This window comes from Mycteria americana, chromosome 1 (assembly GCF_035582795.1).
Source record: "Mycteria americana isolate JAX WOST 10 ecotype Jacksonville Zoo and Gardens chromosome 1, USCA_MyAme_1.0, whole genome shotgun sequence".
Taxonomy (NCBI): Eukaryota; Metazoa; Chordata; class Aves; order Ciconiiformes; family Ciconiidae; genus Mycteria; species Mycteria americana.
The window spans coordinates 189,648,954-189,674,929 of NC_134365.1; the positions used below are offsets into that span (position 1 = coordinate 189,648,954).

Sequence of the window (25,976 nt, forward strand, 5' to 3'; positions counted from 1 at the left end):
TCATTGCAGACAATTGTTCCCATACTCTGATGTTTTGCATTTTAAAGTGAGTAATCAGTAAGCAGACACTACATAGACAAAAAAAAGTCCTTATCTAAGTATTCAGGTAAGGGACCTACCCTTTTTTATTATGATTAAATACTAACATGCTTTAGAAGTCAAGTCATATCTTGTAGAAGCTAACAGAATATAAAATGGAAAACATTCATTTCAGTACTTAGTGGTCAAAGAGGATGAAGCTAATGACTTCTGAATCAAAGATTTAATCCTATAATGGAGCCACAGTGTTCAATTGCCAACGATGAGCAGGAGTGATCTCAGAAAGTCACCTGCTAAGCAAGCCAGGAAACAATACAAAAATAAAAAGTGCCGTGTACCCATGGTGGAAGAATGTACAAAGACTTGAAAGGACACGTGCCCACTAAGATCCTCAGCAAACAAACAAAACCCAAAATCAGGTACCAGAATTATTTCATCAGTTCATTATTGTCCAGAATTGAGACCTTCCCACAGCTCTCAAAGATCTGACCCACATTCAAAGGCCAGATCCAGAACTTCACAGGTCACGTGAACTACAAAATCTTGTTTCCAACACATTGGTGTCACACAAGGCTGACTGTCAATCTTTCTAAACACTCACAAAAAGATTTTTTCAAAGATTTATATAATCCTTTACACTAGTTTATTGATAATACATACACACCCCAATAATTGCACTAGAACACCAGTCATTTTCCATATCAAGCCTTAAAGTCTGTTTTGTCTACAGACTCCTTGGAAACTTGGTTTGCATAACACATTCTTTCCAAAAGACTCCTCTGCTGAAATATATGTTTTTTCTTTTATTAAAGATGAGGCAGTTCTCTTCTAGTTTCAAAAACTCAGTCTAATTTTTTTTTTTAATCGCAAATTCAGCAGAGGACCCTTCCTTCCATCTTCATCAGGCAAGCAAACACACCTTTCCACCCTACAGATTTTAACTGAAACCAATTGTTTCCAGATCCAGTAACCCCTTCAGCTTTTATATATCACATTGACTTATTTATTCCACATTGCACATTAAGATATCAGGGACCTTTAACTCTCTTTTCTAGTGTGTTACATCAGTCTTCAGCTACTAGGCTGCATACCGTTCCTCAAATAGCACAAGCCATTCAGTTTTTTTAGCAGTACACACACGAAGCAAACCATTCCCCATTTTTCCCCTACATCAGTTGCTTTAAAATAGATGAGACCTTAGAATGATGCTGAGTGTCTAATGTGAGCTTCTCCAGGGTTCTGACCATATTTTAGAAATAAAAAAAAAAAAAAAAAAAGGTGACAAGTGTATCTGTACTGGGTACAAGAATACGGCTGAATACAATAGCAACCTATTTACACAGCACCTGTGACATTTTGAAACAGCCTTGCAGCAAAACATCTGAGGCTCCACAGAGCACAACAGCATCAAACATTTATTCACATGCTTACTGCAAGTAGCTTTCCACTTCTCCTGGGTTTTGTTTTTTGGGTTTTTTTTTGTTTTTTGGGTTTTGGGTTTTTTTTTTTGGTCTGGTAGCTATTTCCTCCAGCCAAATATGTAGCTGAAAGAATTCACCATAGCAAAATATTTTTAAAAGCTGTCAACTTACATAAGATTAGACAATATTACTAAAGAACAGTTTAAGTATCTAGAAGGTTTTATGAATGATGCCTTTGTTCAGATTAAGTTTTTTATGTCATTATGGAGAAACTTATTACAGGTTTAATAAGATTTGCAACCTCTGCTAAATCAAAATAGAGGACTATCCCAGGAACTGGAGACACTTAATTACATGCTGCTTGTCTGGATTTTTCTTTAGGGGATGCATGCGGGAAGGTGGCTTCAAGGTCATATTTAGGACCCTGAATTTTGCTTAAGTATTCTAAAAACAAAGTGGAACAATAATAAATAAATGACAATACACTACCAAAAAGATTTCATTAACAGTCTGAAAATCCACTTAGTAGAGGTCTAGCAGGGGAACAATGCTGTCAAACACAGTATGCCCACTTAAAGTTGTATTTTAAACCAAATTTTATCTTCCAATTGATATATGTTCAAAGTTAGTTATAAATGGTGTAATCTCAGACTTCTGACTTTCTGTAAACCACAGCATCTGTAATCTTTACATTAAAATAATTTTCCATTATTCCATTATACTAAGTTTCTTATGCTTTTCATCAGCACAGTACATTTGAAAACCAGAGTCAGTATCTCCTGAAGTAAATGATCTCAGATGTTCAGTCTGAGCTTTAACAAGGAGAGATTTTTTTCAAAGAGACTCAGCATCTCTTCTCAGACCTACATCCCTTTATTAGTAGCTGCCGAATCCAGCAGCCCAACAGGGGCGATGCAGCCCTAACTCCCTGCTCCAAGGTCTAGCCCAGTAGCGAGGCTGAGCACACATTCCCTATAGGCACACACACAAAAACACATACACAGCACATACGCACACGGCTGGCCACACAGGTCAATGCAAACTCAGCACTCTGGTAAACAGAAGCAGCACCAACAGCCTCCTCCTGCTCCTCTCTGATCAGGGTGAAAGTCCATTAGGAGAATACATTCATATGCGCACACACACACAGAGAGGATATGGACACCCCTGTAATTGGTCTTGAGCTCGCTCTCAGTCTCCCCAGCAGCTGTCCCCAGACCCTCGGTCCCCCCAGCTCCCAGCACATGGCACACAAGCCCCCATGGCCCCACTCCAGTTGCTGGTACTCAGACCCTCTCGCAAACACACAGACACACTCACTACAGATCCCTCTAGGATCTGGCCTTGGACCCTTGGTCTAACCAGCAGCTGGCCCCCAGAGCCTCTTGCCTCCGGCTACTTCATGCACAGATCCACACTCAAACAGGGGTCTCGCCAGACTCCAGACCTCCCAGTGTCCCTAGCAGTTGGCCTGGGCCCCCAGTTCCTCAAGCTGTCTCACACAGTGGACACATTTTGCCCTGACTTCACAGCTGCTCCCAAGTCTCTTCTCCTACTCCCTGGCTAGTCCTGCTTCATAGTCCCTAGCAATCACACACCGACACATGCAACCTCACCCAACTCAGCCACACGGGCCCATCACCCATGGTGTGACTCTAGCTGCTTACCCCCGTAAGTACACACAGGAGGCAGCCCCTTACCCAACCACTAGAAATAGATTTTAATGAGAAGACAGGCCAGACTGCACTGATCAGGGCAGGGCATGGCCAGACAAGCATACTGTCCAGCCACTTGCTTACGCGCAGCCAGCCCACTTAATCCCTTTGCCCCGCTATCTTCCCCACAGTTGTTCCTTCCCCCAAAATCACCCTGATCTCTCCTTGCCCCAACCTTGGTCCCTCCCCTAAGCATCCCATGCTGAGTTGTGTACAATCCCAAAATGTTCTTCTCTGCATCCCATAGTAAGTCCCAGGGTGACCCTACCCCCTTCCCAATCTGCAAGCTGACCCCGCAGAGCCTCTCCATTTACACGTCAAGTGGTTGTCACCCAGGTCCCCAGGGCTGATGATCTCCAGTGACAACCCTGGCAGGAGCCAGGTCAGCGGGCTTGTTTCTCTGACGAGGTTACTGGGGTTCCCCTGCCTGTCGCTGCGCCTTGGGGCTTCGCTCTGCACACAAAGACAAGCCTTTTAATCACATAACCTATCACCCTTAGTATTTCCAGACTGAACATCCAAAGCCATTCCAAGAAGTATTTATCAAAGCCATGAAAATAACATTTCAAAGTTCAAAGCTAATATGTTTGGAAAATCATCATGTTCACCACTTGTTTTAAGTTGTGGGGTTTTAGATTAAAAAACACAAGCACATCATTTATCAGATTTACTTACTCAAGTTGTTGCTTTTAAGTGTCAGGTGCTTGCTCATGTGTAATCCTAATAAACGTTTTCCAACAGTTATCAGGACACTTAAGTAATACAAAAAGCACCACATACCTTGTTGACCATATCATATTATATTTGCTTTATAAACACTCATGACTGTTAATGTTATTGCTAAGCAACTGGACTATCTACCATACAGTATTTGCATAGCACTGTCTATCAGCAAACAAATGATTTTGAACTCTTAGTTCACAATTCACAGAATTACACATGTAACTAACACTGAACAGATTTTTTTAAACTTTTGATAAATTATCCAAATCATCAGATGACAAAAAAACTCATTCACCACTAGCATTTAAAAGATTGGAACTGCAAAGAGATCCAAAAGCATGGGAGGTTTGGGTTGTACAGGAGATGACAGGAAAGCTGAAGTTTTAATTATACAGCAGCTCTGCAAGGTAGAGGAAGCAAAACTAAAGACATTGTCTGCAATTTGCAAAGTACCACTTTATGCCTAGAAGGTAAGGGAACTCAGCTCTCCTTATTAGCTGTTAAAGCAGCTGCAAAGATGCAAATCTGCTCATGCACAAGAGGAAAAAAAAATTAGTCAATCAGAAAATGGAAGAGGAACAGACAAAGAGGAACCAGGGCTGTGCTGCTTATGTTCCAACTGAAAAGCTGCCCTCTTCCATCGCCTCCAACATATTCTCTTCTCCAGTAATCCTAATTCTGTCCTTCTCCACCAATACATGGGGTGATAGCTCTTTCAGATCCACCTTCACTTCCATTTTCTCTGAAAAGCAGAGGTTTATTTTTATTTGAATTAAAACCTCAGCATTTCCAAATTATTGGATCCCAGTGACATAATTTACAATCTGGCAAAACAGCTACTATTGCTGAATTATACTCTAACACCCCCTCCACGAGTTTCACTGATGTTAAATGCTGCATCCCCTTGTGCCAGAAGTCATACAACAATTCATATTCCAAGAGAGCAATGAGCTTGGCCAGACATGCTGAGTGAGGGTGCATGGCTAGGCAACCCCATTAAGGGCAAGCAAACCAAGTTCTTGCAGGGTTTATTACAGGGAGCAACATTTCAACAGCTGAATTTCAGTGAGGGGCTCTGAACATCTGACCTAACAAAAGACATGCTCTCATCACTGCAATGATGAACTGAAACCCTGTCCATCACAGCTATGGAAAGGTCAAATATACAGTAAGAGTCAGTGTAGCATTTTAAATGCCCTGTTCTTCCTTGCAGAAGCATCATCTCAGTTGAATGGTATAAGCAGCCATACACCAGCTGAACAGCAGCAGGAGGAGCTCACATATTCCTGTTACTGTCAGGTCAAAACAGTGGGTAATTTTAGAACTACTCCACAAGAGACATGTTTAAAATAGACAGATGAATGATATGAATTCGGAGTGGTGGGTGAGACTACAAAAATTCTGATTACCAAATGTCTGGAATTGAATGCTCTATAGCTAGAGATTAACCCAAATATTAGTTAGGCAGGTTTTCTAAGCATGGAGCTTCAGAAAGTCTATGGCCACCCACACAACCATATGCTTAGGTTATACCAGACATTCCCAACATAAATCACCTTATTTTTTTGTTTGATCCTTCCCTCCTCATTATTGATTTCTCATCTGTACTATTATCAGGGAAGCTGTGCCATCACTGTTAGCAGCCTACAGTTCAACAGGGACATAAGTGCAAAGAATCACACACAAGAGGATATACAACAAAGATCATACAAGAGAATATACAACAGATTTAAGCTGCTTGTGCACAAACACAGACCTGTTAGCACTGCCTGTTAGCACTGTTTGTGAAGTTTCTAGGACAGAGAATATCTCTTCTGTATTGAACATGAGAGAGGAAGCTTCAGTTTGCTTGTAAAGACCACATTACAACAGCTAGGGTAAAGGGAGGAAGAAATGACAAGAAGGACATCATACCCACCAAGTGGAAGTGGGTAGCCAAAACAGAAGAATATTGCTACCCTTTTTAAAAGGGGGAAAAAAGTTTCCAAGGTGACACTCTTAAAATTTTAAAGCATATGGCTAACAGCAAGAATTAGAAGTAGACAGAGTAAGGCTGAGGAGTAAGGACCCAACTCCCTACCTCTCCAGCCCTACAATGTCTACTTAACACGCACTGCATTAGTAAAAACATGTTCCCAGTAGAAGACTTAATTTAAATAATCGCTTCCTCAGGTTAAATAGTTTCATGAAACAATACACATTTAACATTTATACAATGACAGTATCTGGCATCATACAGGCCTGAAGTCTCTGTGGATAATGGACTACACATCAACTCTGTCTTCCTGTTAAAGTGTAAGTTATTCTGGAGACTACATCTCTGAATTTTTCCAGGGAGAGTCAGGGAATAGAGGAGGAGGTGGTATAAGACCGATCCTTTTAAATACGTTACATATGCTTACTCACATCAAGTCATAGGTTTTTAAATCATATCATAAAGCCACATTATTTTTCAACATAACAATAAAAGAAAGAGAAGGGAAACAAAGCACGCACCATCAGTGTCAATGAAGAACTATTCACGTACTGGTATACTGGGATAAATTCAGTATTAGAATGCAATAGTGTCAAATTTGTACTGGTTTAATTCCACTACCCAAATAACAAGTTGGACCAAATTTAATGCAAAGTCCTGGCACATCCAATTATGCTAGAACTTGGGTATCACACTGGTAACAGCATGAAGGCATGAGAAGAGGCCTTTCAAGAAAGTATCTTTAGATACATGTAACAGTTACACATGGCCTAAAATTCTCAGAAGGAAAGATTACAGAAAAAATTAAGATAATTTAATCTCTTTCAGTGTTGTTGATCAGAGAAACATGAATTTAAAAAACCCTAGTCAAACTGTTATGGTTTCAGCACTCAGGTTACAGAGGAAATGGCTAACTAACATCACCAAGTATCTGTTATATTTACATCAACATTATTTTAAAATATTCTTTGTGCAGATTCTCCTTCCATGCAAAATCACAAGTGCAGTACTTAGTTCAAAGTATGTGTGTGATGGAAGGAAAATAGTGTCTTTATGGCTCAAAGACCATTTCCTATTCTCACTTATACTTTCAGTCCTATTTTAAAAGGCAGTCAAGAAGACTTCAGTAAATTACTTCAGTAAATTGTGGTTCCTTTATTGTAACAATTAATCTGCTAAGAAGAACTTCTATTTGGTCTATGTAAGATCAAAATAAGCTGTAGAAAAAGGATTGCTAGAAAACAAGAGCTCCAGCCTCAGATTTGTGTTAGCACAATTAAAAAGTTACGACCAAGTTGTGCAAGATGTTAAGTCAGGTATCTGTACAAGCAGAAAGCACATATTTCTGCATGTGAAGCACCATCTGCAAGCAATAAACTTCTCTATCTTATTCTGACCTCCAGGAACATGAAAAATGGCCTTTCACACAAAAGATACACAGCTGGAGGGGGTGCCAAGATAAACCTGGAGTGCTTGTGTTTACTGTACCAAGTCCTACACAATCATTAAGAGTTCCCAGGAATAGCCTCTCCTGGAAGCCTGTGTCTCGCTCCTCCCTACACATGCCCCAAACTACACCACCTATTCTGACATGCTGTAACAAACAGGTTTAATATAACCCAAAAGCTGTTGATACGGCCCAGGAAGAAAGGAAGAGAGCCCCCAGATCTCCATTTGAGATGTTGGAAAAGACCCTCTTAACAGCACTAGCAGGACTGCTTAACACAGCATTTGGGGAAAAGCGCTGCCCTATGCACCGTCATCCTTCCAAGCAACAGTGATGTCAAATAAGCATGTGTTTAGAGTCAGAAGGTACCCCATAATTTGCAAGACAAATACAACAGGCAACTGTGTCTACCAGAAATACTGACATGCCCTTCAAAGGCACATCAGCTCACAGAGCATAAATCAAGACAAAGATTCCTAAAAAGTAAGATACCACATGTTGGTAACAGTGTTAGACAGTACCTGTCTATCCATAAGGACCACAACACCTCTATGAAAATTCAGTAGCCACCTCTCAGTGAGGCTGCACTGCAGCAACAGGTCCTCTGTTAATGCCATACAGAGTTCTTATGCCCTCCCCACAAACAGGAAATTAAAGTGGTATTAATGAATCCTCTTGAGTTTGTAGACGAATTAAAGATCTTTTTATGAAAAAATCTTTTTATAGATGGCCTCAGGACTCAAAAGCATCTCCTCAAAATAGAAATCTTGAGTTCATGCTCTTGCAAATACAACACAAAAGTAGGAGAACCACTTCAGCGTTCGAATCCACTTCTAAAACAAAAGGATTTCAATAATTTTTTTTCCCTCCAGTGGAACCTTTGGTCTTGGTCTCATGTACTGCTATGGTTGTGACTGAGAAATACTCAAGTCCACCCTATCTGAAGTTTAGAAATTACTAAAAATTAAGTTGCAGGTCATGTTATTTCATTACCGTTTCCACAGGACATGATTCCACCCTCAAGTCCTAGCCCACTTTATTCCAAGTTTCACTGAGCTAGCTCACTCAGGTGCCATAGGAATGGCAAAGCCACCTCTTGCTAAGTACATCTAGTGTTGTTTTGTAACACAAGGAAATCCCTTCTAAAAAAAACACATTTACAAATACTTGTTCTGAACCAGGCTTGCACACGCTTCATATTAATTTACAACCTTCATCTTCAAACAAGTAACATATCTGCTCTTCATCACTGCAATAGCTACCATGAGCAAGCAAATTCAGCGACTTATTTCTTTAAACTTCATGATTTAAGATTGAGAAATAAAACCACCAAACACAACAAATGGTTTAAAAATCCATACTGCTTACATAAGCCATCTCTTACTTAAAATGCAAATCAGGGACCACCAAAACCATATTAATACTTTATTTTAAAATTAAAGAATTAACTGACTTAATGCCTTGTTAATCAGTCTGTGCTCAGCATTTAAACCTCACTGCCCTTACAGAGCAAGAGCATGCAGGTCAAGTCAAAAAAGCAGCACATGGGAGTAACAGATGGCAAAAGAAAAAAGCTTCCTACAGCCCTATCTACTGACAGAGGAGCACCACCACTGCACTGACTGATCACCGCTCCTGGCGGGGACAAAACCATTCAATTGCACATTAGGGCAGAATCATCAAGAACTAGATAAATGTAGTGTAATAATATTGTTTTGAAAGGCTGGGGAAAAGTTATTTTAAACCCTTATCTATTTAACAGTTAGATGCTGGGTTTGACAGACTTTAAAGTCAAAAGGAAGAAATTAAAGTTCTGAATCCCCAAAGCTGTTTACAAAAGTGATATTCTGCACCAACACACTATATCTATCTATAGAAATATACAGACACATCTATATACCTATTTATATAGATGTAGACTGATATAGATATATAATCTCACTTGCACACAGAAGTATACCAGATATTCCAACATGCTCTTACAGGCTGCAGGAGTTCGGAGCCGATATAAATTCATGCTTTTTAAGTGCTTACTGAGCACTTAAAAAGACACCAAGAGTATTGGTTTTGCAGCTGTAGAAAACAGCCATCTGCATCCTTAACCCAACCTCCTTATAACCAGAGGAATAGCTTCCCCTGGAATCCTTGCAGAACTCGTTAACTTAGTCTGCTTTCTACAGGCAATCATGTTAGTTGCTTTAGTTTAAGCTTATTTTGGTTTTAGCTTTCATTTTAAAGGTCAATATGAGCATCTAGTGCTATGAAGCAGCTCTTTAAATAAGTTTCAGACATCAGAATTTAATTTACCACTTTTCTTTCACACTTCAATATAAATGTCAAACAATATACAGTGCCATCTCCAAAACTCTTCTTCAGTGTAAAAAAAAATAGACAATATAGTGTTATTCAACTACAGATCCCTTTGTAACCTGATATATACATATTTGTGTATATATAGGCACACCCCCACACAGGTAATACTCATGGGTTGGAAAGATACTATTTTGATTTCTTCTATATACAAGAGCATACAATTTTATATAAAACACTAAAAATATATATTTTAGTTCCCTTACCTGTAAGAATGCTTTAATTTAGCAAAAGGCTAACACAGACTCACAGCTGAAGCTGTCACCAACAGCACAGTAGAGAAAAAACACATATAAACTTTTAAATGTTTAACTAAAAAAAAAAAAAATATCTTTCTACTACCTTTACAGGAGGAAGACACTGCTACAAACCCAGTCAAAAAAAAAAAATAAGGCCAGTGTGCTAGATAAGACAGGAACTAGGCAACAAGGGCAGAGGGCTTATTAAAAGTAGAAGGTCTTCACTAGCAAAGCCTCACACCACTCAAGTACAAATTATTCCTTTTTAAAAAAACCTCAAGCTATAGGGAAAAAAAAACCCAGGGTAGAATCCCCAGTCTTTGAAGATCATTATTTTTGTGTCAAGTTAAAAAGAAAAAGAAACATTGTATCATATATTATACTGTTATACTACCGGTCTCAAAACTCCACCTTAGTGGGATTTTTGTCTTAATGAAATCCTTGTATGACAGCCTATGCTTAAGTCAGAATTTTGAGGGAACAATTTTCAATTTTGGGTGCAAATGAGGAAATTCCAGTTCACTTGGGGTGCAGACAAAAAACCTTGCCTTATAAACCAAATTAATGTGTGTACTGAAATACTGTCCATGGGTCTCATTTAATAAGCAAAGTCTCCCTCTTGGGGCAAGAAAAAAAGGGGGAAAAAATTACATCCTGAATTATTTTATACAGACTAAACTGAAGGGGGGGGGGGGGAGGTGGAAACAGCATTCATAGCATGTTACAGTCATTATAATTCTAGGTTAAAAGGCAAATTCCTATATTTTGATACAGGTCAAGGCTTCTTTTAAGTCTCAAGATTAGTGTATTTCATAAATTAGGTTATGGATCATATTGAAAGCAATGAATTTTCCAGGTTTATCTAACCTGCAAGGATTCTCCAATGGGTGGGGGGAGTTTGCTAAGTAAATAAAATCTCTTCATTGTGCCAGAAATTAAAGAGGAAACACAGGAGCAAAGAAGGGGAAGAGAAATATGGGACTCTGGCAGTTTTATTGTATTTGCTTTTAGCTAGAGCAGAAAAAAGTTCCTTCAGGCAACAAGAACATCTGCCTTGCAGAAAGCCAGTCATTACGTGATTTACTCCAGTGCAGTCCACATAAAAAGTGTTCCAAGAAGGAGCGTCCTGAAAATAATCGAATATCACATGCCAGTCAAACTGGTGAGACTATTCACTGAACCAAGGCCTTACACAATGTGGTTCTCAAATATCTCCAATCTATAATTCTGCACTCTGTGCAAAGAAACAAACACAGCTAGTCAAGTCATAACATCTTGCATATACTTCGGTATTTATGTAAAGGCAGAAAGGAGAGTTTATAAAGTACACTGAACCACAGAGCAAGCCAGATTTTGAAACAGCAGGCGCTCCAAGAGGGACACAAAACAGATGGTAGTTCAGGGTGACAAAATGTGGCAATATAAGCCATTCACTGCTTAACTGTAAAGGCAAGTGAAGATCCTAGATTTTATCTCATCGATTCACACATGGCATTAAAGCCCTCAGAAAAATGTTTAACTTGCAAAGTCGTAAGGAATGGGCAAGGAGCACAGCCCTTTGTATTACATTGCCACCAAGATTACAATTTTAATTTTCTGCCTCCTTCAAAGACTTTAATCTGAAACAGTAACTTAAGTTCAACTACAAGCAGGAATTTGGGTGTTAAGATTACCTGGAGAGACAATCAAAACACCCTGCAGCTTAAGTACTGCCACACTGGTAGCACTGGTTTGACTGCTAGCTGAGGAGATATATTCCAGTCTTTCAATTAACCTGTATTTTTGGAGAGCAGTGTGAGGACTGATACGAGGACAAAAGTCTCCTTGATTTTTCTTAAACAATTATTCTCTGAACAAATGTAGTATTACTGTTCATCTTTCTCGTCTGCAAAACTGCTTTATTAAAACAAACATTTCTGAGCTAGTTAAAAAGGCAGTATTACAGAGACCTGACTAGCGTACTCTTTCAACAGGGATAGATGGGAAAAGTCTCCAAAGCAGATGCAAGTCTAGGGAAGAATAACTAAAAAAATTTCAATAAAATTTAGCATTAATACAAGAGAACAGATACTTAAAAGATATCACCCACACAAGTATAATGGGAACAAAAATGTCAATACAGAAATCACTTCTTGGAACACTCCTCAGTATAACACATAACAGAAGAAAGTATTACTGTTCCCTAAAATACTCAAAGAAAATGATTTCATCGGGTGCTTTGTAAATACTGTTTAAAAAAGTTCAGAGATCAATTAAGCAATGTATGAAAAATATTAGTTGCATTCTAGGATACTACAGAGGTAAAACTGAGAAGAGATTAACACATGAAAATCGAAAAAGCTTGTTATAGCACATTATCATTTTTACAACTCTTATTTATTAGGAAAGGAACTAATGTAAGTTCTTTCTGTGAATGTCCCTATTCTCATGTTCCTATCAATTTTTTTAACCTATTTCTAATTTCAACCAGATCCAACAGAGGGTTACAGCTTCCAAAGATATACAAGCTCTTTAAAAGTTACATAAAAATAAAGGGACAAGTCCAGGAGCCCTTCTAACTTGTCCCTACTTACCCCTTAAAAAAAGCTTCAGCATTAACTCAACAGTTTTAGACACCATTAAGTGATAAACATAACCAGTGCCCAAGGCATAATAAAGCTTCAAATCAGTGCTTATACTTTATTAGACACCAGAGAACCTAAACACACAAGCTACAAATCTATAGGAGTCCAGACTTTACTAGTGTCATTGTTTGGGGAGGAGCTGGGGGGGAAGCTTAGCTGCTGCAAGTGATTTTCTGTCAAGTCTACTGTGTGTTAAGGGAGTTTCTACATTAGCTGGCTGCTTGTTATTTCAATTCCTGCACTGTTCCAGTATCCGACTCAGCCTCAATTTCTCTGTAGTCCTGAAGTCACCCAGGAACATCCCATCTGTACACAGCAGCTGTGCTGAAGTCAGCTGTTCTTCATTTACTCTTACATGCTTCAGTCTGATTTCATCTCTCTGTTGTTTATACACGTAATCAAAGACTTTGCAAATTAATTTTTCATGCTTTTCTCATCTAATGCAAAGATGATCAGGAAGACATTTTAAAACAAGTATTTCAAATTTTACTATTCTGAGAAGTTCCAAACACGTCAGCAGCAGGTGTGTGAAAATTCCCCTGAAACACTTGAATGGATAAGGATGTTTTCCCAAGTCACAGCTTATGTGTGTTCAAGGTAATTTCCACCATTTCTCAGAGATTCATGTTTCACATTCACATGCTACTTCACTTACAATCCACATTAAACAGTATTTCCTAGCCTTCCATAATACCCTCCCTCACCCATAAATGCCAGGATATACAACTGTGGCACAACATAACAAATGAGAACTGAATTAAACTTCTACCTTAAGGAGCTGAGATTTCCTGATTTTGTGCCTTAAGTCGTCCCCTAGCCATAGGGAACCAAGCTTTGGAAAAATAGGTAAGAATCTGTTATTTGCCAGTAATTTCTGCAAAATGACATGTCCAAACAGTCTTTCCATTCATCGTGTAGCCCCACACAAAGAGTACAGAACAGTGTACTTCACCTTGTGTTTTTAACAAAGGTTCCCTACCAACAAGAAGCAAAAAGTTTGCAAGCTCATGCTGCCTAGGCAGTTAAACCAATTTTAATCAACGTAACATACAGCAAAAAGTGCATAAGCTGCAGAAAATTCCATCATATTTTTACTACAAAAATATGCTGATCTACCATTTAACCTACTGCTTCTCTATAGTGTTGTCTGACAAGTCTCTTCATTTTTCACCAAAAAAGCTAAAACCAAAAGAGAGACAGTTAATTTCCCTATATGCCATGCCAATAATTCCAAAGATTACTTAAAGTAATATTAATTTCTAAGGAGTGCCTTTCCTGAATAGCAGTTTACATTTGCTGGCAATCTTTCTGCATTAATATTACCGCGATTTTAATGTGGGCTCTAAATGAGGTAATTCCATCCAATGAATAAACCTCAGTTCAAGTCAGCACAAAGCTAAATTTTGGAGAAATCTAAATCACATTTCAATCTTCAAAAGTCAATCATGATCACATTAAATATCTTTATAATCATAAAAGTTTCATTATTTGTTCAAATGCTATTTACTTCAGAATTACAGATGATATCTTTACCTGAATTTGGCAAGACGGGGTCAGATACTGGTAAGGTTCAAATTGTTGGAAGTAGTTACTAAGAAGAAAACCACCTCAAGCCATATGCCTCTCTAACTGTTTGTGCGATCTCTTACAACTGTCCATCAGGATAAATAAAATTATTTTGCCCCCATAAAAGCAATACCCATTTGTGCAAGACAGATTTCTTCACTTACTGTTCTGTAACAGAAGCCTAAAACCCACACATTTTCCTGACCTCCACTTGATCGGTACACAGAAAAAGCAAGAAACATCAGTTTCTACCAGGGAGAGAGAAAAGGAAAGCCACTCGTGTGTGAGAGTGGATCAAGGAAATGAAACAATATAGGACAGTTTACTACAGCAGTAACTTTATATTCTTCAAAAAAATTAGCAAGTGATCAGGGAAGCATCACTGTCATCAGTAAAAGAAACACAAACTTAATATGGTCTTCAAAACCATTTTTTAAATAGTTAATTAATCATGACTTCCAAGCCATTTGGACAACCCAGCTTAAACAGCAAAACCCAACAATTCCTGAAACAACCCACCAACTCACCTCATGTTGCTGATACCAACTTAGGGACCTGGCTTAGGAGCTGTGCAGCCGCCAATTCTTCATAAAGTCCATGCAAGAAACAAAACTGGAAGGGTTCAACTGTTTGTTACCATTGCTTTCAGAGAATGCCTTTTTCCAGTTTTCACTTAAAAACACTTTTCTAAACTAACCCCTAAATCACATGCATTCTTTCAGGGATCAATAACAGAACTCTGGCAAACCAAGGTATCAATCTACTTTCCCCAATAAAAAAAGAGCTGAAAAAGGATTTTTGTCACTGCTATCTGCTCAAATCCCAGTGCCCTGCAAACAGGACTGGAGAAATGAAATTCATCTTACAGCACACCACTGCTGATGGAACCAGTCTGGCTTTCAGAAGTTCATAGAAAACTGTTGATGTTTTGTTATCCATCTTCCTCACTGTAAAGCAAGGGAATATAAACACCCCAGAACCTATGCTCTTTATTCTAATTTTCTCATTTATAAAATCAACATTATTTTCTGGTTTACAAAAGGAACAGATTTTTTGACACATCTCCCTTCCTTAAACTACTCTAAACTGACAAAGCATCTCTCACACAAATGACAGGTTTAGCTCTGGTTGAAGTAGCTACATTAGCAAGATTTTCCCCCAAATTTCCTGATCTTTACAGAATACCTCCTCACTCTCAAAGCATTCCGCAACAGAGAAAGATTGCAACATAAGCCACAGAGGGTGGACAGAAGGTGGAAAGAAGAAAGCAAATCTTTCAGGTTAAACAAGATAGCTCTTCTGGGACAGGAAAAAAGGAGCTGTCAACAGCCAGGATTTTATTGACTGGCTATGAAACAATTAGGAGGAGCTGGCATCTGGTCAAGAAGATGTAAAGGATTACATGAAGTGAGTTAGGTAGCTCAAATGCTCAAGGAATCTTAAAGGGAATAGAAGGAGGAAAAATAGGAACACTACAAGTCTATTTTGTGAAATTCTGTTAGTACTGGGGATTAAAAACCTCTAAAATCATACAGTGTTTTTCCACGTTTCCTGGCATTCTGGAGTCAGTCAAAAGAGTCATTCAATACTCATACAATTATGTTAAGTACAATATAAACAAGAAGAAAATGGTTTTAGAGATCTTTATTATTTAATAACACAAAGGCAGGAGTTATTGTTCTAAAGATGTATCAAGAACCCAGGATTCCAGCTGCAAAACTCAGAGCATGATAGTAATATGCTAACACAATGCTGATAGACAAGAAGTATCAAAATACTGACTGTAGAATAGCAACAGGTTTTTTTGTTTGGTTTTTTGTTTTGTTTTTTCCTAATTGTGACAGGGGGGTAGTCATTTTAGCAACTGAGACAATAACATTAGAAACAGTTCTCAGTGCCCTTGTTATTTTACTGTAAGTGTTTAGTGTTCTTAAGTATTTGATGGTCTTAAATTTACCTTATACTACAGAACAAAATGACCAAAAACTGTGGCTGAGGCAAGTATACCCATTAACAAAGGCACAAAAGATATCAAACCTTAAATGGTCTAGAAGTTAGAAAAAAAACCAGTATTTTCAACTAAAAGCACTGCTGGCACAGATCTCTAGCCACAGATGTTAGTATTTATTTCTGAGACTCACAGATCTTCAGCTTATAACTTCTAGATTACTCCTGTTCAGCACACAATTCACCTCTATACCTACAACAACTACGTAATTTTAAGGTCATCACATACATATTTCCACATATTAAAAAAAAGTAGTGAATTTGATACATTAGAGTTAAACTCATTTCTCTTTAAACTTCAAAGTTCACAAGTGTTACTGTGGTTGCATAGTTTAATACATGCATCTGACTATCAGTTTTCTAAAAATACCAGGTTATAAATTTAGCATTTTACTCAATAACCACAGAACCAGCAAGACAAAGAAGTTTGATATTCACAGCAAAAAAAGGATAAAAGCCATCCAGAGAGCCAAATTTCAGAAAGTCCAGTGAAAATGGCTCACTACATAAGTATGTACTTAAACAGCATCATCTGAACAATTATTTTTAGAATGTACTAAGACTGCAATGCATTCCAGCATAGTAAGAAGTCACAACTGCCATGAAGCAGTAGCCTCAGGGCTATGTTAAGACTGTTCAACAATTTAAATACACTGGTGAATTTAATGAAAGATCTAGACATTAGTGAAAAAACAATGTTTTGTGGTAACTGATTTAAGAAATTAATTGGATTCAAGCACAAGCATCTGACTAGTTTACTCCAACTACCAGAAGCAGAAAACAGGAAAATAAAACTGCTCTTTACCTACTGCCAGAGCGTCCGGTCCGCCCTCCTGCCACCCCTTCTCACACTCAGGTTCAGAACAAAGCTTTCCCCTTTCCTAATCTGAACATTAAAAGTAAGTCCTGTTCTTCAAAACTAATTTCCTATAGCAAAAAGAACAAAAGTACATGGGCACGCATGTGTGTTGTTCACTACTGCCAAACATAAGGTTTTTATTTAAGATCTCACAAGACATTTAATTAAGTTTGACTATAGAATCCCTTAGGGGCAAAACAATTAAAAGCTTTCTGCTTTCTAACAAATAACTCTTCCCTCAAAGAAAAATCTAAGTTTTTCACTTTCATAGCTCTCAACACTTCCAACGTACCTTTTCTCAACACAAAAACCACAGGAAACCTCAAAAGATGCAGTACTTCCCATATTGCCATTGTAACATTTTTGGCTCAAATTTATTTTTAAGTAAACTTGGAGAGGTAGAAGCCTAATTAAATACCATTGTCACAAGAAGTTTTATTAATATTATTTCTAATTATTTAAACGGACTATAAGTAGAAAAGGCTTTACAAATAACAGTCTGAACCACAGCAGAACCCTGTTTCACAGATTCACATGGCATCTCCTACGCAGGGGACAGCAAGATCCGATCACATTAATAGACCTGTAAACTTTTAAACTTGGATTTACTGACTTGATCTTCAGATAGGAAGATGCCAGGTTTAGGTTTTATAAAAGACGTCTTTATGACATTGTAACAAAAGGATCGTGGGAGACCAAACAAATTTCCTAAAGAATGATGCATTAGAAGTAATTTTCTGCCTAGGCCTCCATTTCTATGGTGGCTCTGTGTGATGGAAAAAGGAGTCATTTCTTTCCCAATCCCATTTTTGTCAGGAGATCCTGCTTAAGGAAGGCCAAGATCCAAACCCAGTCATCTTCCAGCAACATAAATGGCTCTCAAGATCTTCTGCTGAAGGCTTGTGATGCAGTATAAAGGTTAGAAGGTGTCCTGAAGCAATTTGGAGGGAATGAAGAGGGAGAGAAGAGTCATAAGATGCACCAAAGTAATAATGCATGTAACATAGTTCCAAATGACTTCAACTCAGCATGAAAGAGGAACTGGTAAAATCTCCTTAGAATTTCATTGCCAGTTTTCAAGTGATTCCTTTTGCTAAAAATCAAAAGGAAATTTAGAATAAACTTTCTGTGCCAGCAATGACATAGCTGGAGAAAGAAAGGTCTGACTGTGGGCTACCGATGTTTGCAAGGAAGAGGCTGTTGCTCTGCACAGCGTGAAGCGAAAAAGGCAGAATTTACCTGAGCTGATACTACTGATTCCCCTTCTCTAGGCCTGAGAGATTGCTGATCATGTGGGTTAGTAGCACATCCCCTTAATCAGGGTGTTCCAGTCTATTTCCTTCACATGGACAAAGAAACAGGACTTAAACCCAGCAGCCACAGGCTCCTCTGAAGGAATAATGTATTTACACATTTAGAACTGGGGAACTTTTTCAGTGCTGGGAATCAAAGCAGATTTCAAACCCATTTGGTGGCCTCCACCTTACTGCACATTCAAACCTAACACTGGTGTAAAGAGACAGGGAGGAGGTGGAAACTGTGTGGCTATGGGCCATATACAATCACTGGCCTTACCTTGGCTCCAGCCACCAGTTTCTGCTCTTGACTTAGTTTCCTGTCTAGAAAAGGGTCAGACGAAGAATGTCATTAGTGCTTCAAAGAACTGACATACAAATATGACCCATGGACAGGAAGCTTACACACAGGCATAAAACACATTCCTTCCAAGTGCCCACGATATTTTTTTCTCCTCTCTCTCTCCCCCACATTTTTTTCTTTAAACTGCTCACACTTCCCCTCTCTCAGCCTAGAGAAGTGGAAGACAACATCAACAAAAAAAAGCATAGAGAAACAGCATAAAGTCCATCCTTCACACCTGAGCGGATGGCAGTTCAAAGGGGCCCTACCTACCTGCAACCCTGTTGTTTGCTTCAACAACTCTGTTTGCCCAAGGAAAAAGAGACGAGCAAATCCTGGAAGCAGATCCTTCCCCAAAGGAAGTTTCTTTCTGAGTCTGCAACCTGGAGCTTTTGCTTGAGACTCAGTCCTCTGAGCGGGTTCTTTCTTCAAACTCTCACACTGGTTCTTTACTTTTGTGGGCAGCTGGAAAAAGAATGAAGCCGTAGGCTGAGGCAGGGATTCCATACTTCCAGGATAGGGAGGCAGAAAGACTGGAGGGGAAGGAAAAGTGCTAGTTGGTAACTTCTTGAATAATGATCTGCATTCCCTCATTTTCTGCCACACAGAGACATACACATAGTCACTGCAATAGGGGAGGATGACAAGAGATGAGTACTAGACATGCAGTTTTTTCATGCTCCGATGCCAAAAAAAAAAACCCAAAGTGTTGAGCTGTGAACTTTTAAGACATCTACCAATAGATGAGATCAATCATAAAGATGTTTTGTCCAGAAAGTTCTCTCTGTTTGTTACAAATAGATGTAGGTGGGAAAGGGAGGGGAAAAAAATTAAGTGCTCATTTCTTGGAAAAAATTCCAAATCTCTCCTCTGTTCACTTTCTCTCAAGTGAATTAAAAATGGCATCTATAGCAATGCAGCGAACGTCTCCCCATAATCTCTTTAAGAAGAAACAATAATACTTACCTGAATTTTCCCTCACCAATGACTTCCTAATCCCACCCCCAACTCCTCTGTAAAGGCCTTACTCCAATCTGAAGTCTTCTACTCTGTTCACAAAATCAGATCGATCAAACACTGACAGCAGTTTAATGCTCTTGTGACAACCTCTGACTTAACCTAGGCACATTATGACTGCTGTGGAAGCTAAGAACCTACCCAAGTTGCTGGATTAGGTTTCTGGATTTCTAGAATATTCCTCTTTTTTCCTGAAAACCTAGACATCCTAGGAGTTAACTGTCATTACTTGAACAAGAAAAATATAATGCATAAGAGCTGAAATTATCATCTTCACAAATCCTGAAAGCTGATAGACTCCTGTGAAATTTTTATCAGCAGCATGGAGCCAACATGCAACAAAACAGAACCAGAAGTCACTGGACTTAAAACACAATTATATGCATAGCCGCTCACGTATGCGTTTACTGGTTATTATCCATTGCAATACCTTTTTGCACAACATCTGCAAATAACAGTATCTGGTATTTGCATGTAGGGTAGCCGTTGAGCTGTGTGCCTCAGATGAGGCACGATCATTTTACCTGCAGTGCTGTTCATTGCTCTCAAGACACCAGGCAGAGTATGATCCAACAGTTAACCAAGAAGGTATGCTACTCATTATGTTTGATGCAATTTCACTTAATTCATTTTGGAGCAATTTTGGTGGTGTTTCTTCATCCTTTCCTTTAGAGTGCATACCTAAACAAAATACCTTTATATGGTTAGGTATCTCATGTGTCCTTCAGTTATAAGTTTTCCCCTCCTCAAAGAAACTTTCCTCATCGTGCTCCAAATAATACAAGGAGAAGTTGGGAGAAAGCTAGGTTTTGTCATTAAAACCACAGCAATAATACATTTTAAAAGAGGCATCTTTAATTTTTGCAGTTAGAGTAGCAGACAGGAAAATTTCCTTTTTTTTTTTTTAAACAGGTGACACAAAGCCATCAAGGACAGAACTTGATATCCTACCGGAATTAAAACAAAAAAATCAGCAAGTTTCTTCCAGAGAAACTGCTTGGGCATGCAGAAAGATACTCTGCTTCTTGGTTCCTCTGAGGACACTGAATATGGTGATGGTATCTCAATCTAAGGTAAGAGGTTTTGCTCTAAATAGCAAGACTCTTTCACAGAAATAATAGGATTAATTGTGTTTTAGTGGAATTTCATGACTTTTCAACAACATGAGATGAAGATGTGTTCTTATACCTTTCAATTTGACAAAACATTGCCTTTTTGATTATTTCAGCTCAACTTTCAAAGGTTAGAGAGTCAGGTTCAGTCTTTTCATCCCACGTGCATGTTTTTGTGAAAGAAGGTCTTTCTGTTTGGAAAGAATAACTGACCAACACACACATAAATGTACTTGGCCAACAGATGTCTCCAGGATGACATTTATACTTTCCTCTTCCAGTAAGGTAGAGGATACAAATTAAAAATAAAAGAAAAAAAACCATGTTCAATACAAATTTCTACTGCTCTGTACCTCCTGGCTAAGAAACTATCATAAAAGGACAGTATAATTAAAAACACATTTCTTCCTAAGATTCCCATGTGAATAGAAGGTTCTTTTTTACCAGATAACTTGCAATACCTTGAATCTCAGGAACTTTTCAAGTTGCTAATACTTGTTACTTACAATTCATAACTACAATGCCATATACAGCATTACAGGCTTTAATGTCAGGTGATGTGTTGAAGCCTACAAACACTACTAACCCTTCCAAAGTCAATATCCTTTTCCAGCTCAAAGCAATAGAAGGTATCAGAGCAACTCAACCCAGATGAAGCAGCATGTCCCAGCTTATTGCAGGTTCCTTTCAAACAGGAATCTGTCTAGGGCCTCTCTAATATCAAGATAAGGCTGCCTTTGAGAAATCCTCTTTCGCCAGGGAAAGATCCTATTCACTGGAAAAAGACTCCAGATCATCTTCAATATACTGCACAGTATGAAATCACCTACTGAAGTTTCAGGGGTGTAGAAGAGAGCATTACTTGGTCTTATTCTACTCATGCAGCAGTTCAGCAGAAGAGACAAAGATCCAATGTAAAATTTAAGGGGGGGAAAAAAGCATTTATGAGGACTTTGTACGTTGGTGTTTTCCTTGTGGAAATAGCTGAACAACAAAACAGTCTCTGGAAGATCAATCTGAAAGATGCTGTTAGGAATAACTTGTTTTTAAATTCCTTTCCTTACATCAAGGTCATAGTATATCTCCTTTTCCAAGAAAGGGAGAACCCTTTACTCCTAATTTTTATCCTTTCATACATCTTTCTTCCCTTGAACAGACTTGTCTTGAACTCTAAAAAATAAGTGAGGTTGGTAGTTTTTTTGTGTTCTAGCTATCAAAAATACCAGCCTGATTGCTTCCTATATACAGATATGTATTTCAGGCTGAAACAACTACATCTTTCTGCATTTTGAGATGAGAAATGCTAATAAATACTCCTTTGCTCTTCTAAAGATTGAAAAGAACAGAAAAGAGGTCTTGAATAGACCATCCAAAGTACCTGAATCCCTCTTATGGGAATTTTGGGAGAGGTTTTTTTGTTGCCTCACATCAATCATCAGAAGTGATTCATGCTACCGAGACTGGATGTTAAGCCAGCTTAAGGAGCTGAATATACAACAGCTCTTCTCAATCACTGTACTGTAGAGTTTACTGACTTACTTCAAGTGCAGGTTGTGATGGGATCCTTCTAGTTGGAGCAGGAAGGAATTATGGCTGTGATGACACAAGAACAACATATGTTGATGATCTTCAGATACAGATGAAGTCAGGAAAGGCACTGGTAGTTCTGTTTGCGAGCATACAGAAGATGGTAAGGAATCCTATAATCAACGTTGCATCTCCTTTGGGCAAAGAAAGGAATCTCTGCAATGTTTTTCCATAGTCACCTGACTGTTGATAGATATTCTGGGAGGAAAACTCCCTTCAATGCTTTCTTCCACCTTTCTTCTCTGCATGGCAAGTTTCACTGCCACTCACTAATTCAAGAGCCAGTGAAGAGTGATCCCCATTTTTCTGCATCTGTGAGCAGAAGCTCAACAGCCAATAAAGAAAAGTTTAAAAAATTGTGAGTAAATTCTACAGAATACCATCTGCAAAATAAGCAAAAACCTGAATCTATGTATTTGGTAAGTGGTATAGAATACAAGCAACAATACTTTTTTTATTTCTAATACTGCGGCTCCAGCAACTGCAGGATCCAAGTGAAAGAACATGGAAACAAAATGCAAACTGCCACACCTGATCAAGTTACCTGCAGCTAGCTCAACTATTTCTCAACACTCAAACTGAAATTTTAAAGCATCATGCAATTATTTTAGATTTAAAGTGCAACTAGTCATATGGAGTATTTGCAGTTCCTAAAATGAAACTTGTTCTAGGTTAAGTAGTTGTTGCCCTGCTGCCATTAGTCATACCTCTAGAAATATGTGCAGGCTGCAGACCCACTGCAGGATCTATGCACCAGCATCCAGTTGAACTGTTATTCAAAATAAACATTAAAAGAACAACAAGTTTTAGTACAGCATCTTTCTCCTGGAAACTAGCACCAACATGACACGCATATTAAAGTATCAGAGTGACATACGGTTGACTGTTTACATTCTGAGCTATTGACACTATGAAAAAACACTAGTTTCCCAAAACTTCCTCGTTTGGGTTTTTTTGGGGGGAAGGGGAGGAGGGAACTTGATGGGAGAGAAGGGAAGACATCATTGAGCATTACAACAGCTATACCAGATAACATTATCAAGTCCCAACCTGGAGAAAAGGCAGAAAAACCATTGATCAAAGTGTTGATTGTAAAAGATTAAGTGTCATGCAACCCATCATTAAAAGCTAAACTTGCAGACAAATAGAATGGTGGAATCTTGACTTTCTGAATTTCAAAAATTTTTTTAAAGCATTTAGCCTATCTTCAGGAATGTTTTGTGCTTAACTTCTTCAAAGGCCTACTAAAAACCAGAGAGGGCCACAGTGTTGTCTAGATTATCAGACAAGGTGTTGACAATACCTACTCAAGACTGGCGCAGGTACCAATCCCTGAAAGACCCTTCTTATTGCCAGTTTAGGAGTAGTAAAAAGCTACGGCTTTTCTGAACTCAGCACAACAGAGAATTCCAAAATTGTATATAGCTGTCACAGCAACACACATTTGAGAAACACAGCCAGTATTTCTTGGAGGAAAAAACTAGGGGTATAAAATTGAATGATTGGTTGATTATAGAACCATTAATAGATGCATCGATTTTATAAAATTAAAGAAATGGTATTTGTTAAACAATTTATAACTATTTTTTCATTTTTAAAATTGTTTACACTGCAAGAATATTTTTAAATGTCTTTATTAACATACTTTGTTTCTTGTCAACTTTGTATGCCAAGTACAGTTGAGAGCAAAACTTTTTTTGGCCTAACTAAACCACATTTTAAATCAGACTAACAGACTTTACTGGCATGAACATACATTTCTGTCAAAGACAGACCTTCATTCAGTCTTAGGGAAATTTTATGATTCTGGGCAGAGTGCATGAGCCAATATTAAAAAAAAAAAATAAATCAGTGTTTAAGACATCATATGATGCCAGGTTGTTCGCTTTTTTCCTCCTTAAAGCCGACTATAGCAACAAAGGTTACAGTATTTACATATACCTTGAACTTATTTGAAGAAATTACATAGAATCTGTAGTTTCTTAATATTAACAGTGTCTTTGTACTTTCCTTTTTAGCTCTTAATACATAGCTTGCTTGATTTAATTCGATTCCATTTACATGCGATTAGCTTACATAAATTTCTTATACTTTTGGTTTTTTTAGAGCATCATTTTTCTTACTCAGTTCTCAATCTTCACATAATTCCTACACTTCTCTGGTTAGGGTCTTTCAGCCAGTCTATCTGCAGAACCTGGAAGCTGAAATACTACACATAAGCAATATTAAGAGGAGGGATTCCAGTACTGTTCAACAGCCACACCGGACTGGATGCCTGTGATTTCGGGGTTTTTTTGGGGGGTGGGGAGAGGTCCAAACTGAATCTTCAGGTGAGAATAGCTCAAGGCTTTTCTCTGTAGGTTTTGACACTTGATCATCTCCTTCATGAGTTTCCACTGGTGTCTGGGATCTCTGAAGAACTCAAATACAGCAAAAATGTCCCTTTCATGCAATGTTTACTCATATATATATATATATGAGTAAACTCATATATATATATAGAGAGAGAGTAATGTTAATAGAGGGCAACATGGATGCACCGGAAAATAAAAGCTAAACAAATGAGTGGCTTTTTTAAAGTCACCAGTTTTAAGAAGTTCTACTTTGGAAAGTACTCAAAACATGCATTTCAGAATTGAGCACTTATGTTACTTTCCATATCAAATACTAATTTCTAAATCTTTTACATTAAAAGAACTTCCTGACTCTAGAGCTTACAAATTTAGCATGCAATCTGACCAAGAGGCTTGATCCTTTCCTCATTTTCAGTAGCAGTAACTCCTCTATAGGCAAAACAGGACTGAGTTTTCTAGTAACTGTTACTGCTGAGACACAAACTGATGTCAAATGCTATCATAAGCGGTGTTAGTTCTCCAGCACTAAGAAGTGTGTGATATAACTAAGGCTTGTTTTTGTCTAACACGAGCTGGTGACAGTGGAGACAGAAACCAATTTAGAGTCATGACATGCAAATGATGTGCAAGCACACCATGATACCTCTGCAATATATAGTCCGATTCTTAGGTTCAAGATTCAAGTTTAGAAAGTCTCATGTGCAGTTTTGTTTTAGATTAGAATTACATTTTTCATTTTTAACCTAGTGGGTGTTAACAGTACATGAAAAATGCATTCTAGATTATTTTATAATGCTACCACCACACAAAACATGCTGTCTTTAATTAGCTAATTAAATATTTTCTGAAGATTTGTTGACTTAACTTTCCTTATTGGACTAGTGTCTCAAATTAACCCATATTGTATCAAATTAAAATTGTATCATTCTCTCATATACTACTTGGAATAAGACCACCAAAAGTTTTATAATAAAAATGTTCATAAGTCAGCTGAGGTAAAGGCCATCTGAAATGTATCATTTGGCTCTGCTTAAATAAAACTGTTTGCATTGAGTTGTCCCTATTATCTTCTCTCCATGCAAGCACCTTCACACCTACCTGCTTTGATCAGCCAGAACTCCCAGCTTTTGCACTAGACACAATTAACTTTGGCAGTGCCTCTTCACAGGCATACCAGTGTGCAGTGTTTGACTGTCATTCTGTATCTGTTGAAATATTAGCACTTGGTTTAGGTTGCGTGCAAGAAGAAAAAAACAGCATCAAGTCATACATAAAAAAATACA

General features: G+C 38.2%; 1 protein-coding gene and 1 long non-coding RNA gene across 5 annotated transcripts in view; both read right to left on the reverse strand.

Annotated features, from left to right (window-relative positions):
* Positions 1 to 25,976, reverse strand: part of TSC22D1 (TSC22 domain family member 1) — a 97,938-nt gene that overhangs the window by 38,389 nt on the left and 33,573 nt on the right. The gene's annotated exons all lie outside the window — the stretch shown is intronic.
* Positions 15,757 to 25,780, reverse strand: LOC142403071 (uncharacterized). Of its 2 annotated transcripts, XR_012773598.1 has the most exons (5): positions 25,079 to 25,780; positions 24,463 to 24,540; positions 22,292 to 23,108; positions 18,897 to 19,088; positions 15,757 to 17,916 (listed from the first exon to the last, which is right to left on the reverse strand). It is a non-coding gene; the product is annotated as an uncharacterized LOC142403071 (long non-coding RNA). The 2 variants fall into 2 exon arrangements; XR_012773601.1 differs by lacking the exons at positions 22,292 to 23,108; positions 24,463 to 24,540; positions 25,079 to 25,780 and adding an exon at positions 20,165 to 22,282 and having other exon boundaries at positions 18,897 to 19,156.